The sequence below is a fragment of the Lathyrus oleraceus genome, chromosome 1 (assembly GCF_024323335.1).
Source record: "Lathyrus oleraceus cultivar Zhongwan6 chromosome 1, CAAS_Psat_ZW6_1.0, whole genome shotgun sequence".
NCBI classification, from domain to species: Eukaryota; Viridiplantae; Streptophyta; class Magnoliopsida; order Fabales; family Fabaceae; genus Lathyrus; species Lathyrus oleraceus.
The window spans coordinates 14,929,710-14,945,722 of record NC_066579.1 but is presented as its reverse complement, the minus strand read 5'-3'; positions in this window follow the sequence as shown (position 1 = coordinate 14,945,722).

Genomic DNA, 16,013 nt, shown 5'->3' with positions numbered 1-16,013 from the left:
TTGCTAACCAGAGAAAGTGTCCTCCCTATAGGTTGGCCCCTCACTCATGTATATCCATTTACGTTGTATAATGCTTGTGTTTAATTGTGTATTTTAATGTATGTTAATACCAAATTGTTAAAAAATTAATCCATAACCAAAATTTATTTGTTTTAAATTAATCCATAACCAAAATTTATTTGTTTTAAATTAATCCATATATAAATTCGTTCTAAATTAACTCATAATTAAAATATTATACTATAAAACTAATAACTGGTTTCAAATTAAAATAAAAAACATATTTACTTTCAAGAAATAATACTCTCTACTCAAATCCCAAACTAGATTCAATTTCTAACTCACTACCTATTTTTAAAACTAATCACAACTTGTTTATAATTATCCAAACATAACCCGTAATAATAAAAATACCAAAATATTTTTTTGTTTAATTCAAAAGTGTTACAAGTTTTTAACTTTTTTTTCTTTTAAATCTAAAAAATATCAACAAAAAATAAAAAAACATGTTATTTTATAATTAAGATTTTTATTAGGATAACCTTTTATGATTAGGGTTAATTTTTAGATATAATTAGGGTTAAGATAATAATCATGAGGATTAATTAGGATTTAATTACAATGTTAGTATTTCTCTTGCTGTTTGATTTTGTTTAATCCTTGCTCAATAAAAAAATAATTATGTATATAGTTATATCATTCAATTTAATTTCTAAATTAAACTAATTATCACATTTTTACAAACTAATCAATTAACCTAAAATCAATGCCACACATTCAAAGTTTAATTCCTCTGCCCTTGTGCATTTAGGCATTTTCAAAATCAATTATTTCTCCGCCTCCGATGCGTTGAGAACTTTCACATTTTAAAAAACACTAAACAAACAAGCATTTTTTAGACGGACTATGGTGATTTGATCCTTCATATTACTTAATGGTACATAGGTATAGAGTTTAGCACTCTAGCGAATACAATAACCAAAAACGTTTTCTTTGTCCCTTTTTTCAACATTTCCTCTTAATAAAAAAATTATTTCTTGTAAATAAATAAATTAAGCAAGAATAAATAGATAAAAAATATAGGTAAATATTCCCTTAGAAACACATACTAACCCTAGGATTATAGGAGGATCACATTGAGTACAATGGAAGTGAGAGGTTCCTAACACTTTCCCCTTGCTTAGCCGACTCCCGAACCCTAGTCTCTCCCTTTAACTATATTTTTAATCATTATTTCCTTGTTCCTTAGGAACAAATAAAATATGATGTAACTTTGTAATTTTCCAGCCACGACAGCTGGCGACTCTGCTGGGGAGTCTTAACCTTCCCTAAAGACAGTCCATCCTAACCTCTAGATCTAGGGTTTTGTATATTTTGTTTGTTTGTTTGCTTTTGTCTATTTTTGGTTTTTTCTATTTTATTTATTGGTTTTTTCTTTTATTCTTATTATATTATTATCTTATTATTCATATTGCCATGTCATTGGAAGAGATTTTTACTATGTGAGAAGCTAAAACCCCGAATTGAGAAAAACCTAAGTTAAGACGTAAAACTAAAATGTTTTCTGTGAGATTCCGCATCTCAAAGATACATGGAAGCTAAACTCAGAATAGAACCCCCAAAGGTATCTTCATAGTAAGGCTATCCCTTAATATGTTGATAATTTGGATGTGGTCCATGACTCTGAGAACCTTTTTTTAGTACCTACTTCATCCACAGTAACCTTATGTTATCAATCCCCAAAGGTTGTTACTAGGATCCTACCCAGATAAGACTTATCCCAAAGGATTATCATAGGAAGGCTTTCTCCTTCTCATGTAAAACAAGGGTATAATCTATGTCTTCAGGGCTACTATCTTAAACTTAGATCTTACAAGTGAGAGGATTGGGTAGTCTAAACATAAAGCTAACCTATTATAAGAAGACTACCTTACCTAAGTTGTACTTGCATATTATCCTTGCCTATCCTAAAAACAAAAACTCAATAAATCATATCATTATCAAAATCACTTTTTGCATTCATTAATTTCAAGAATCTTAATCATCACCAAAGCACCCTAAAGTATAATAGAATCTAGTAAGATGAAACTTTAGTTCAAAATAAGGGAACCCAAGACTGGTAACCTAAGGAACTATGTTATGAGCTTGAGCAAAGGCAGGAAGAATTCCTTGAATTACAAGTTTGGAAAGATATTAGACCTTTTGAATGTCCCTATGCAAATGGAAGTTCTAACTTCCTTAGCACAATTCTTTGATCCTACACTTAGACGCTTCCAGTTAAAAGATTTCCAACTGGCTCCGACCCTTGAAGAGTTTGGAAAGATCCTAGAGATTTATAAACCTACAAAGGGCCCATTTAAAATGATAGGGTATCATCCTACAATATAGGAGATGGCTTATCACCTTAGTATCCATGAAGCTGGCTTGCAAGCCAACTTGAGGATTTGTGGAGACTTTAAAGGCTTTCCGAGAGAGTATATAAAGAAAAAAGGATGATGACTTTGCTATTTCCCTAAAGTGGGATGCCATGGATAAAAACATGATCCTTCTTACCTTCAGACTAATACTTGTTCCCACCGAAATGGACTTCGTGGATTATGTAAGGCCCTAATTTTGACCCTAAGATCCCTCATGGTATCATATCATTTGCTCAATGCATTGCCTCAAGGATCATAACATGTGTGACTCCTTAACCCTAGGGGCGGGACTTGTGTGAGTGGTTTGAGACCACCAAGCATGCTTGCATTGTATATTATTTTCTTTTCTTATTTTGTCTACTAACCAAAAGCACAAAAATATGTCACTAACTCTTTTTATTTTGAAGCTCAAGTGATCATGTGTTCCCATGCTCCTAGGAGGCTCCTAAGCTCAATGAAGTGGCTAGATGAAGATGAGAACAAGCATGACAATGGTCCACAAATTTCATAATCATCATATATGTCTCCCAAGCATCTCAATTTTCCAATTTGATTAAGATAACCCAAAGGGCTTGAGGATTGTTTCCCAAGGAAACCCTAATTCAACTGTGCATTGACTATGCCTTGCTCATGAAGCAACCTCAACCTATGATCAAATTTAATCAAGAGAAATTATTTCATTCATTATTTTATGCATATATGAGCTTATGTGAGTATCCTCAATCATTCATTCATCAAGATTTGAGGTTTGGCCTTGAGAAGTTGACCAGTCAAGTCATCTGACTAAACTGAAGATCACTGAGATACAAATTTTGATTTGTTTGTCAAATGAAGATGACCCCAAGAGAAAAAAATTTCTTAAGAAACATATGAACAACTTTAATGTTTATCAAAAATCCATATGAAACTTGGAAGGTCATCATTCATTTCAAAACATTATAGGTCATTTTGACTGAAACCCTAATTTTGGGTCAACTTCCCAAGGACCTAACTTTCTTAATTTTTATGATTTTTAGGTTAGACCAAATGCATTGGAAAGCTTGAGATGTATACTTTAATTGTTATGTTGGACAAAATTTCGTAATCCTAAAATAAATACATTTGATAATACAAAACATTATAGGTCACTTTGGACCAAAGTCATTGAATTTGAAAAATGCCTAACTTCAAGTGCTCATAACTTTCTCATTAAAAATCCAAATGATGCTAAATTTGAGTCTAAATTGATCATCTTGAAAATATCTACAATGTTTATGTTGGAGGATTTTCCATTTGAGGCTTTCATCATCAAAACAGAAGGGCTTGAAGTTACCTGGCCTTGGCAAAAAATTTCAAAGGGAATCTAGACATGTTTTGTACCCTAAACTTGACAGCCAGTTTTCATAAATTTCCAAACTCCAAATGAATTTTTTTCTAACATGACTTTTGTTCCTTATCCCAAGAGCTTTCCAACCATTACTCATATGACCATTTTTGGATTTTCCATGTTGGAGTTTCGAAGGGCTTAAGGTTTACGGTCATTTGTGCAATTCACATTATAACTTGATATACAAGCTAATGCAGCTCCAATTACACGTCCAAATCACTTGCATTTGATCTCAGCATGCATTTCCATTCACTTTTGGGCCTCACATGCGCCTGTACAGGCCCATGCATAGAGGACCCAAACTTTATGCACACGAGGGAAAGCAAGCATTGCATCAAGTTCAGCTATAAATAAAAGTGCCTTGAGCTTCATTCCATAACCTGAAGGAGATCTGAAACGCTGATGGATTGAAAACCAAACCCTCACTCAAAGGAATTTCAATTTTCATTTTCAAATTCAAGCTTGAATTTCAACATCATTAGTTGATCTTCAAGTCTTAATTCCTTAGCCTTGCATCATCATTACATCTCCATATCAAATTTGGATCAAGAGCTTGGACAATTCGTGCTGCTCGAAGCTCCATTTCAGAGGTATATCACCAAACTTCTTTGATTCAGATCTTGCTATACAATGTGAATTGCTTCAGTTTGAACTGTTTTCTGAAGTCCTCAAGCAAGAGGCAGGCCAGTGGTGGTCTTAATTTCATGAATCGTGACATTTCAGATCAAAGACCATGATCTTCAAGCTCTCGTTTCTCTTTAAATAGGAAAATTGAGGAGAATCCATGGTTACAGGGGTGATGTACATCACCCCAGCTTCATTTTGATACCTTGCTTTTCCATTTTTATTGAAGTTGAAATCCCTGCACGTGGTGGCAGGAATCAGTTGGCTGACCGGAGAAGACGGTGGTTTCCACCACCATCCCCACGTGGAAGCTTCAGGATCATTGGATCTGGCTCAAACGTTTTAATCCTAGCCATTGCGTGTTATGACTTATTTTAATTCAATATGCTGCGCGTTTGACCAAGGATCATGGTGTGTCCGCGCCTCTGAGCCATGAGATATGTGCCACGTCAATTAATGAGACAATCCAATGACAGCGCATTTTTGATATTTTCCTTATTTTCTTTTATTTTCAGATAATTCCTTTTATTTTCAAAAATTCATAAATATTTTATTTGAAGTCACAAAAATATGAGACCAATGCCAAAAAATTTCTTGAAAAATCTAGTTTCATATTTTGATTTTTAATTATTTTTGTGACTTCATTTAATATTTTTTGTGAATTATTTGGTTTTTAATAGTTTTAATTCATTTTAAAATACTTTTTGATATTTGAAAAATACAAAAATATTTTCTTAACACATATGGATCATGATAAGTCAATGAAAAATAGTCTCATCAATTTCTTAATTGATTTGAGATTTTAATTCATATTGTGTTATTTTTATTGTTTCTAATCTTTTAAAATAGTTTCTGATTTCAAAAATTGTTGAATTTTTTTGTCAAAGCTTGTTCGACCATGTTAGACCTATGAGAATTTAATTGGACTTGTTGAAGTTGATTTGAATTGAATTTGAGGTTTGACCATATTTTGTCCATTTTATTTTTGCATTTATTTTTAATTCAAAAATACTAAAAAACTATGTTTGACTTATTGACTTCTAATCTTCATTCCTCTTCTATTTAGCATTGGTTGATGATGATTTGATTCACTTTTGACCAATTGTATTTGACATTTGAATTCTCCTTTTATTCATTTCATCTTCATCTCACTTCTTTTTATTTTGGCCAATGAGTTAATGTCTTATGGTTGGTCTTGACATATGAGAGGTTTAACCTTCTTTGATCCAAATCAAACTCAACTTGATCCAAGATCAAGTGAGTTGCTTTGTGTCCAAGATAGGTTGCTTCTTGGTCAAGCAAAAAACCTAAAGTCCATACAAGGCCTTTCCTCTTTTCTTTTGGCATGACAAGTTGTAGGAGCTTGGCTTACTAGTCATGATCTCTAACTTGTGTTTATTTGCCTATAGTTTTATTGACCGGCCTCAGATAGGTGTGACTACTATATTAGTCCACTTACGATTGCTTAACATAGCGCTAAATTGTCTTATGACACACTAACATAACCACTAATTACTAATTTTAATTTGAGCATTTAATTTCTTGCAATTTACTTTCTTGCTCATTTATTCAGATTTCTTTTCATTTTGCTCACTTGAGCATATATTTCATGTTTATGTCATTTTCCTTTTCCTCATTTGAGCTTATTATAGTATATAAATATATTGTTGCTTTGTGGTTGTTTTATCTTTGTTTGTGTGATCTGTTGATTGTGTTTTTAAGTGTCGGGTTTTTGTTATCGTCTCCACAGGGATTGTGAGATATCGCCGCCGTTCGACAGTTGTTTCAATTCTTAACTCGTAGTAACAAGGGGGTTTTGGTTTTAGAGAGAGAGAGAGAGAGATAGAGAGAGAGAGAGAGAGAGAGAGAGAGAGAGAGAGAGAGAGAGAGAGAGAGAGAGAGAGAGAGAAAAGATTTGTATAGACAATCTCGATCTATTTGGGCGGGGGGGGGTGTTGAATAGATCCCCAGTTAATAATTCAGAGTTTAAAAAATGTTTTATATGCATTTGTGAATAGATCCCCACTTAGGAATTTTCTGCAATTAACTATTGCACACTTAATTCAAAACAGTATATATATATATATATATATATATATATATATATATATATATATATATATATATATATATATATATATATATATATATATATATATATATATATATAGAGAGAGAGAGAGAGAGAGAGAGAGAGAGAGAGAGAGAGAGAGAGAGAGAGAGAGAGAGAGAGATTTGTATAGACAATTCCCCAATCGACCTCCCTATGGGTACGTCTGCCCCTAATTCCAAACGGGAATTGAGATAGTTTCTATAACCTTTTGCAAAATGTTTTACAAGAGAAGAAATAACTATGCAAACCCTTAAATTCAGTATTTGATGTTGATCCTATCTTCTTCTCTCCCTTTGATTTAAAGCAAGATCAATAACCCAAGAACTTCGATTGATCCTCCGGTTACCGTTACTCCCTTGATATACACCACTGTTCCTCATTTCCTTCCTTACTGATTCTTGGGAGATTCACAAAAAGCTTCCTAGAACCTAGAAATATATTATCCAACTTCGTTGCCAATAAAGATGAATCCAAAACGTTAAAAGAACCGCGCAAAGCCATATCTTCTTTTCCACTTATCAAGTTTAGGTGGAATGACCACCTCATGAAGATCCCCAAACTGAGAAAAAACTTCTTGCCAATCTTTAGAACTATAATCATCTGGAAAAGATGTAAAAAAGAAAGTAGTACTATCTCCTGCAGATGAGCCCCATTTCTTGTTTCCAGCATTATCGTACTTATTTTCCTTGTGATTATGATGCCTCTTGCGCTTCACTACTGTCTGCCATGTCTTCCACGAGCGAAACTATTTAGCAGAGATGATGTTTATGCTACTAGAAAATTGTGAGCTTAAAAATGAAAACACTCATGTTTGATTATGGTATCTACTATCTAGAGATACGATTGATTGAGTTTCTCTCTCTACAATTGATGTTAATAGTAATTGTTTTTCTCCGGGGATTCTATGATGGAATGAAGAATTTAGCCAAAATTTAAAGTGACGATGAATTATTTTTTATATTATTATTATTATTATTATTATTATTATTAATAATTATTTTTATCATTATCATCATTATTATTATCATTATTATTATTATTATCATTATTATTATTATATTTGGGTCGGTTTAGTTTTTTGGCCTAACAGTTGTTGTTATGTAAGTAACTCTTTTCCTTCTATTCTCCAACTTATTGATCCTTAATAGTTTCTAATAATTATTTGATTTATTTAAACTCGCTTTTCCATCTTTAAATGAACACTATAAATAATTTTTCTCTATATTCAATTTTTAAAATTTTAAGTTATATCAATGTTATCACAATTTTGCTTCCAATCAATTGAAATGTAGTTCTTTTAAATCATTTTATATTCCATGTTAATCTTAGATTTTTTTTAAATAATTATATTTTAATTTAAATTCTTAAATAATCAATATTTTAAATTATTTATCAAAATATTCATAAAGAAGGTGGTCATTGATAATAGCGCAATCACTAAAAAATACACTTAGATGCTGTAGTCATTAGCACGTGTATGTACTACCAATGTGTCAAAAAAACTGACACATACTAGTATACTATTGGTTTAAGGAAAGAAACAAAACACATATACTATTGATTTAAGGGAAGACGCAGAGACAAATGACATATTTATGCAAAAAGTTAATATTGAATATACTTAAGAGGAATGACGCATATAATATATTTTTTCTTGAAATAAGTGATATTTTAATGCTTCTACTTAATTTCTTCAATTTCTAATTATTTCTACTTAATATTAAAAAATTAAAATTAATATTGCATGTATGTGTCAACCAATATAAAATTGTTTCTGCTTAATTCTCTATATCACTTTTAATTTCAACTAGCCATATTTCTATTTTAATTGATTCTTCATCGTAGCTTCTTGCATTAAGAAACTCACTCCGATGTTGTTCATCTTTGTTTTTATTACCATCATGGTTATTACCATCACCATGGAAATAGGTGAAACCAATTGTTCATCTTGGTTTTTACTACCATCATGGTTATTACCTTCACCATAGAAATAGTTGAAACCAATATTACATGCATGCACCATTTCTCTTTACGCATATTTAATATTAACTTTTTACATGCATACGTCATTCCTCCTGGCGCCTTCCCTTAGTATATGCGCTAGTGTATGCGCCACTATTAAATGATGTCTCCTCCTCTTTGGTACGATTTATTTTTAAAAAATATTAATATATTAAAATGTTGATTATTTAAAAAAAATCATAATCCTATAAATTAAAATCTAGAATAATATAATAATTTATCATATATTACCGATATTTATTATTAAGTGGATTTTTTAATTTCTAAGAGTGAACGAATACAACAACGCTGGCATAATAAAATAATAAGCATTTGAGTGGCTCAAATTAATTTGAAGTTTGAGAAAGTTATAAAAGTACAAACATTATAGTTGCAAATACATGGAATTATTTTGAACTCTATTCCTTGCAATTACCAACATTGACATGTCCCTCCTACACACTTTGCAATTTTAGGACGCATGCAATGAGTCATTTCTCTATGACATTCTCTATTAGATTGACATAGGATTACTCCTGTGATGTCAAATTAAAAAAAAATTAATAATAAAAAATGAAAGATTAAGAATAAATTTTGAAAATAAATTATAAAATTTAACTTACCATCAATTACAACAACAAATATGAAAAGAAAAATAATCATGAAATAAACAAACTTAAGAATTTGTGCCATATGTTTTCTCATTCACATGTTGAAGTATACATTTGTATAATTACTTTATAGTATGAAAATTTTCATTTTTCAAATTAATTATTGATTACCGTCTCTTCATAATTTTTAGAATTCATTATAATATTTCAATATTATTTTTGTGTCTCTCTTTTCCTTGTTGATTATAATTTAAGTTTTAATATTTGTATTTTGACATGCACACGAAATTGTTTACCCCATTTTAAAATTAGATTATTTAAAAATATTTCTTTCTCTCTATATTATAAATTACATGACATATAATATGGTGATGTAGCATAATTTACATGAATTAATTAGGACATTTTAGAGATTGCTTTTGCAATTCATTTGCTATTAATGATTAGACATTTTCATATCATATGCAACACTTTTTATAAAAGATAACATATCACATATTTTTTAGTATTAAAACATGAGGGAGAGGACAAAACGGGTGATTTTAAAATTAGGATAACAATTTCTTAAGGGAGTAAAAAAGGGCTAAAATTCCAATAAGCCTTTATTCTTTCATGATAGAGAAGGGGAATATTCAAATACATAAATTTTAGGGGTTGATTGGTGAAAAAGTTATTTGTAAAATTAATGCATCAGTGAGGTGTAAACATATATTTACTTACTAATTAAATGTTCCATTGGATCAAGCATACAAAATATGAAAATTGCACGAGTTGGAAATAAATGTTTGTTGCAGATCCAATAACCCATCGAAGAGTCACCTTCTAATTTACAATAATCAAAGAAAAATAAACATATTGTCTGGTTGTAGAAGTGATGTTAGGATTAAAACTTTCACTACACGTTTACCAAAAGTTGAACTTTAGGTTTTTCTTACACATGAATATAAATATTTTTTATTCTAAATGAAAAGGTTAAAACAACCGTGCATGTTACGTTTAGAAATTATAATGGTTGACGTAGTTTATTGATGTGGTGATGTAGACCATTTCGATGTGGTTGTGATGGGTGGACTTACAAGATTAACACTTTAATGTCTAAGTTAGTGAGTGGATCAAGAGGGAAGTGAACTACGAATAGAAGCATATCTTTGGTTGTAAATGTGGCGGTTTATATATCATTGTGACATTCGGGCTTGCGCAAGATTGAGCTTGTGGCTGACCCAAAATCGTCTCCCTCGAGACTTGTCATGTCATGATGTATGGGAATCCTTTCAAGAAACCGTGGTACGTTTTCTTAGCTGGGATCTTGTGTTGAATACTGAAAGAGATTTTGGAACAGTGGGATTAAATGTTAGTCCCATCATTGAGACATTTCACATGTTTCTCTTCATACGTGGCTCTAGGTTCGTAGGTTAGAGTGTGACACTTCTCCCTTATGGTGCTCAATGTACTCGAGTGCTGTTGTATTTTTGAGGTGAAATCTGATTGTTATTTTTTCATCTTCCCATTTTCTTTCATTCAATAGCGTCGATTCACCATCTTGTGTCCATTAATCCTGATTCATCCTCATTTTCAAGTTTCTCTTGCTTCTAATTGTTTATCTGCTCCACTTTTTTTTACTCGGGTACTATTTCTAGCCTATTTTCCTTATATTTGTTGATTTGCTCTGTTGTCTTCACAATGGAAAATATAGAAAATACACTTGAGAACATGATAAATGAACCCGATGGTGGATATTCTCCATTTTCAATAATATATAAAAATCCATATGTCTCAAACGTTGACCCATAAAGATTAACCGTGTCAATCTAAATCTTGTTGTACTTAGTGATAGAAAGTGGTGATGGACCCTTAGTTCTTATATTAAAGGAAGTACTGATGGATCTTTTGAAGAAGATGAAGAGGGGGATTTCGACAACCTTGATTTGAGAGAGATGGCTATATGCATGTCTTCTTCTATCATGTCTCACACGGATCCAGATGCTGCTATAGCGGCTCGAAGTGAGTGGAAAGTTTGCTATTTTGCTACTACCTTTAGGGAGGCGCATGTTCGGGGCCCTACTGACCTATTGATTATGGATTGCCTTACTTTTTAATGAGTAGCTGCGTAGTTTTTTCCCAGCATTAACTTTTTTATGACAGTCGAGAGGAAATGGTTCAATGGGGACACACATGTTTAGTGGATCTATATGACACTCTCTTATACCGCTGAGTGGACGTCGAATTGGTGGGGATAATCTCTTATTTTTATAGTGATGATAGAGTGGAGGAAGCTCATGTAGAAATGGGTCATTCCTCTGAATGGTTGGTTTCACATGTTGATATTGGAAAGAGAATTTGCAACTTTTTTAATGGGTGTTTCATCCTTTCAATTAATTGGTATTTACTTAGTTGAAACCAGTGTTTCACTTTAGTGAGTTTGAGTGAGGGATTTTGAGGGGCATAAAGATTTCCCTTTCCCAACTACACTCGATAACACGAGTATTTATGAACGTCTACCAGTACTGGTGCGATTACCATTGTCATACCCAAAATTTTGCTCACACTTCATATATTTTTTAGTGTCACTTTATTTAGAATAAAAAAAATGACACAATTGGTAGAAGAGCATGGGAAAGGAGTTACAAAGGAGAGGTCTTGAGTTTAAATCTCACTTCCCCACTTTTAGAATTTTTTCTCCTTTTTTTTCTTTTTTCTTTCACTTTTAGTGTTTTTCTCTTTTTTATGTTTTATTCACTTTTTTCATCCATAATTCACAAATTCAGCCCCTAAAAATTATTGCTCTTCACACTGAAGAACAACAACAACTAAACCCTAGATATTCATTCCATCAACAAGACATTGCAGCAAAGAACAAGAAAAAGAAGAAGAATAAAGAGAAAGTCATGAGCAAAAAGTGTGAAAAAGAAGATATCAAAAAGTGAGGATTTTTGCTTCTTTGCTAACCAGAGAAAGTGTCCTCCCTATAGGTTGGCCCCTCACTCATGTATATCCATTTACGTTGTATAATGCTTGTGTTTAATTGTGTATTTTAATGTATGTTAATACCAAATTGTTAAAAAATTAATCCATAACCAAAATTTATTTGTTTTAAATTAATCCATAACCAAAATTTATTTGTTTTAAATTAATCCATATATAAATTCGTTCTAAATTAACTCATAATTAAAATATTATACTATAAAACTAATAACTGGTTTCAAATTAAAATAAAAAACATATTTACTTTCAAGAAATAATACTCTCTACTCAAATCCCAAACTAGATTCAATTTCTAACTCACTACCTATTTTTAAAACTAATCACAACTTGTTTATAATTATCCAAACATAACCCGTAATAATAAAAATACCAAAATATTTTTTTGTTTAATTCAAAAGTGTTACAAGTTTTTAACTTTTTTTCTTTTAAATCTAAAAAATATCAACAAAAAATAAAAAAAACATGTTATTTTATAATTAAGGTTTTTATTAGGATAACCTTTTATGATTAGGGTTAATTTTTAGATATAATTAGGGTTAAGATAATAATCATGAGGATTAATTAGGATTTAATTACAATGTTAGTATTTCTCTTGCTGTTTGATTTTGTTTAATCCTTGCTCAATAAAAAAATAATTATGTATATAGTTATATCATTCAATTTAATTTCTAAATTAAATTAATTATCACATTTTTACAAACTAATCAATTAACCTAAAATCAATGCCACACATTCAAAGTTTAATTCCTCTGCCCTTGTGCATTTAGGCATTTTCAAAATCAATTATTTCTCCGCCTCCGATGCGTTGAGAACTTTCACATTTTAAAAAACACTAAACAAACAAGCATTTTTTAGACGGACTATGGTGATTTGATCCTTCATATTACTTAATGGTACATAGGTATAGAGTTTAGCACTCTAGCGAATACAATAACCAAAAACGTTTTCTTTGTCCCTTTTTTCAACATTTCCTCTTAATAAAAAAATTATTTCTTGTAAATAAATAAATTAAGCAAGAATAAATAGATAAAAAATATAGGTAAATATTCCCTTAGAAACACATACTAACCCTAGGATTATAGGAGGATCACATTGAGTACAATGGAAGTGAGAGGTTCCTAACACTTTCCCCTTGCTTAGCCGACTCCCGAACCCTAGTCTCTCCCTTTAACTATATTTTTAATCATTATTTCCTTGTTCCTTAGGAACAAATAAAATATGATGTAACTTTGTAATTTTCCAGCCACGACAGCTGGCGACTCTGCTGGGGAGTCTTAACCTTCCCTAAAGACAGTCCATCCTAACCTCTAGATCTAGGGTTTTGTATATTTTGTTTGTTTGTTTGCTTTTGTCTATTTTTGGTTTTTTCTATTTTAGTTATTGGTTTTTTCTTTTATTCTTATTATATTATGATCTTATTATTCATATTGCCATGTCATTGGAAGAGATTTTTACTATGTGAGAAGCTAAAACCCCGACTTGAGAAAAACCTAAGTTAAGACATAAAACTAAAATGTTTTCTGTGAGATTCCGCATCTCAAAGATACATGGAAGCTAAACTCAGAATAGAACCCCCAAAGGTATCTTCATAGTAAGGCTATCCCTTAATATGTTGATAATTTGGATGTGGTCCATGACTCTGAGAACCTTTTTTTTAGTACCTACTTCATCCACAGTAACCTTATGTTATCAATCCCCAAAGGTTGTTACTAGGATCCTACCCAGATAAGACTTATCCCAAAGGATTATCATAGGAAGGCTTTCTCCTTCTCATGGTAAAACAAGGGTATAATCTATGTCTTCAGGGCTACTATCTTAAACTTAGATCTTACAAGTGAGAGGATTGGGTAGTCTAAACATAAAGCTAACCTATTATAAGAAGACTACCTTACCTAAGTTGTACTTGCATATTACCCTTGCCTATCCTAAAAACAAAAACTCAATAAATCATATCATTATCAAAATCACTTTTTGCATTCATTAATTTCAAGAATCTTAATCATCACCAAAGCACCCTAAAGTATAATAGAATGTAGTAAGATGAAACTTTAGTTCAAAATAAGGGAACCCAAGACTGGTAACCTAAGGAACTATGTTATGAGCTTGAGCAAAGGCAGGAAGAATTCCTTGAATTACAAGTTTGGAAAGATATTAGACCTTTTGAATGTCCCTATGCAAATGGAAGTTCTAACTTCCTTAGCACAATTCTTTGATCCTACACTTAGACGCTTCCAGTTAAAAGATTTCCAACTGGCTCCGACCCTTGAAGAGTTTGGAAAGATCCTAGAGATTTATAAACCTACAAAGGGCCCATTTAAAATGATAGGGTATCATCCTACAATAGAGGAGATGGCTTATCACCTTAGTATCCATGAAGCTGGCTTGCAAGCCAACTTGAGGATTTGTGGAGACTTTAAAGGCTTTCCGAGAGAGTATATAAAGAAAAAGGATGATGACTTTGCTATTTCCCTAAAGTGGGATGCCATGGATAAAAACATGATCCTTCTTACCTTCAGACTAATACTTGTTCCCACCGAAATGGACTTCGTGGATTATGTAAGGCCCTAATTTTGACCCTAAGATCCCTCATGGTATCATATCATTTGCTCAATGCATTGCCTCAAGGATCATAACATGTGTGACTCCTTAACCCTAGGGGCGGGACTTGTGTGAGTGGTTTGAGACCACCAAGCATGCTTGCATTGTATATTATTTGCTTTTCTTATTTTTTTTACTAACCAAAAGCACAAAAATATGTCACTAACTCTTTTTATTTTGAAGCTCAAGTGATCATGTGTTCCCATGCTCCTAGGAGGCTCCTAAGCTCAATGAAGTGGCTAGATGAAGATGAGAACAAGCATGACAATGGTCCACAAATTTCATAATCATCATATATGTCTCCCAAGCATCTCAATTTTCCAATTTGATTAAGATAACCCAAAGGGCTTGAGGATTGTTTCCCAAGGAAACCCTAATTCAACTGTGCATTGACTATGCCTTGCTCATGAAGCAACCTCAACCTATGATCAAATTTAATCAAGAGAAATTATTTCATTCATTATTTTATGCATATATGAGCTTATGTGAGTATCCTCAATCATTCATTCATCAAGATTTGAGGTTTGGCCTTGAGAAGTTGACCAGTCAAGTCATCTGACTAAACTGAAGATCACTGAGATACAAATTTTGATTTGTTTGTCAAATGAAGATGACCCCAAGAGAAAAAATGTTCTTAAGAAACATATGAACAACTTTAATGTTTATCAAAAATCCATATGAAACTTGGAAGGTCATCATTCATTTCAAAACATTATAGGTCATTTTGACTGAAACCCTAATTTTGGGTCAACTTCCCAAGGACCTAACTTTCTTAATTTTTATGATTTTTAGGTTAGAACAAATGCATTGGAAAGCTTGAGATGTATACTTCAATTGTTATGTTGGACAAAATTTCATAATCCTAAAATAAATACATTTGATAATACAAAACATTATAGGTCACTTTGGACCAAAGTCATTGAATTTGAAAAATGCCTAACTTCAAGTGCTCATAACTTTCTCATTAAAAATCCAAATGATGCTAAATTTGAGTCTAAATTGATCATCTTGAAAATATCTACAACGTTTATGTTGGAGGATTTTCCATTTGAGGCTTTCATCGTCAAAACAGAAGGGCTTGAAGTTACCTGGCTTTGGCAAAAAATTTCAAAGGGAATCTAGACATGTTTTGTACCCTAAACTTCACAGCCAGTTTTCATAAATTTCCAAACTCCAAATGAATTTTTTCCTAACATGACTTTTGTTCCTTATCCCAAGAGATTTCCAACCATTACTCATATGACCATTTTTGGATTTTCCATGTTGGAGTTTCGAAGGGCTTAAGGTTTATGGTCATTTGT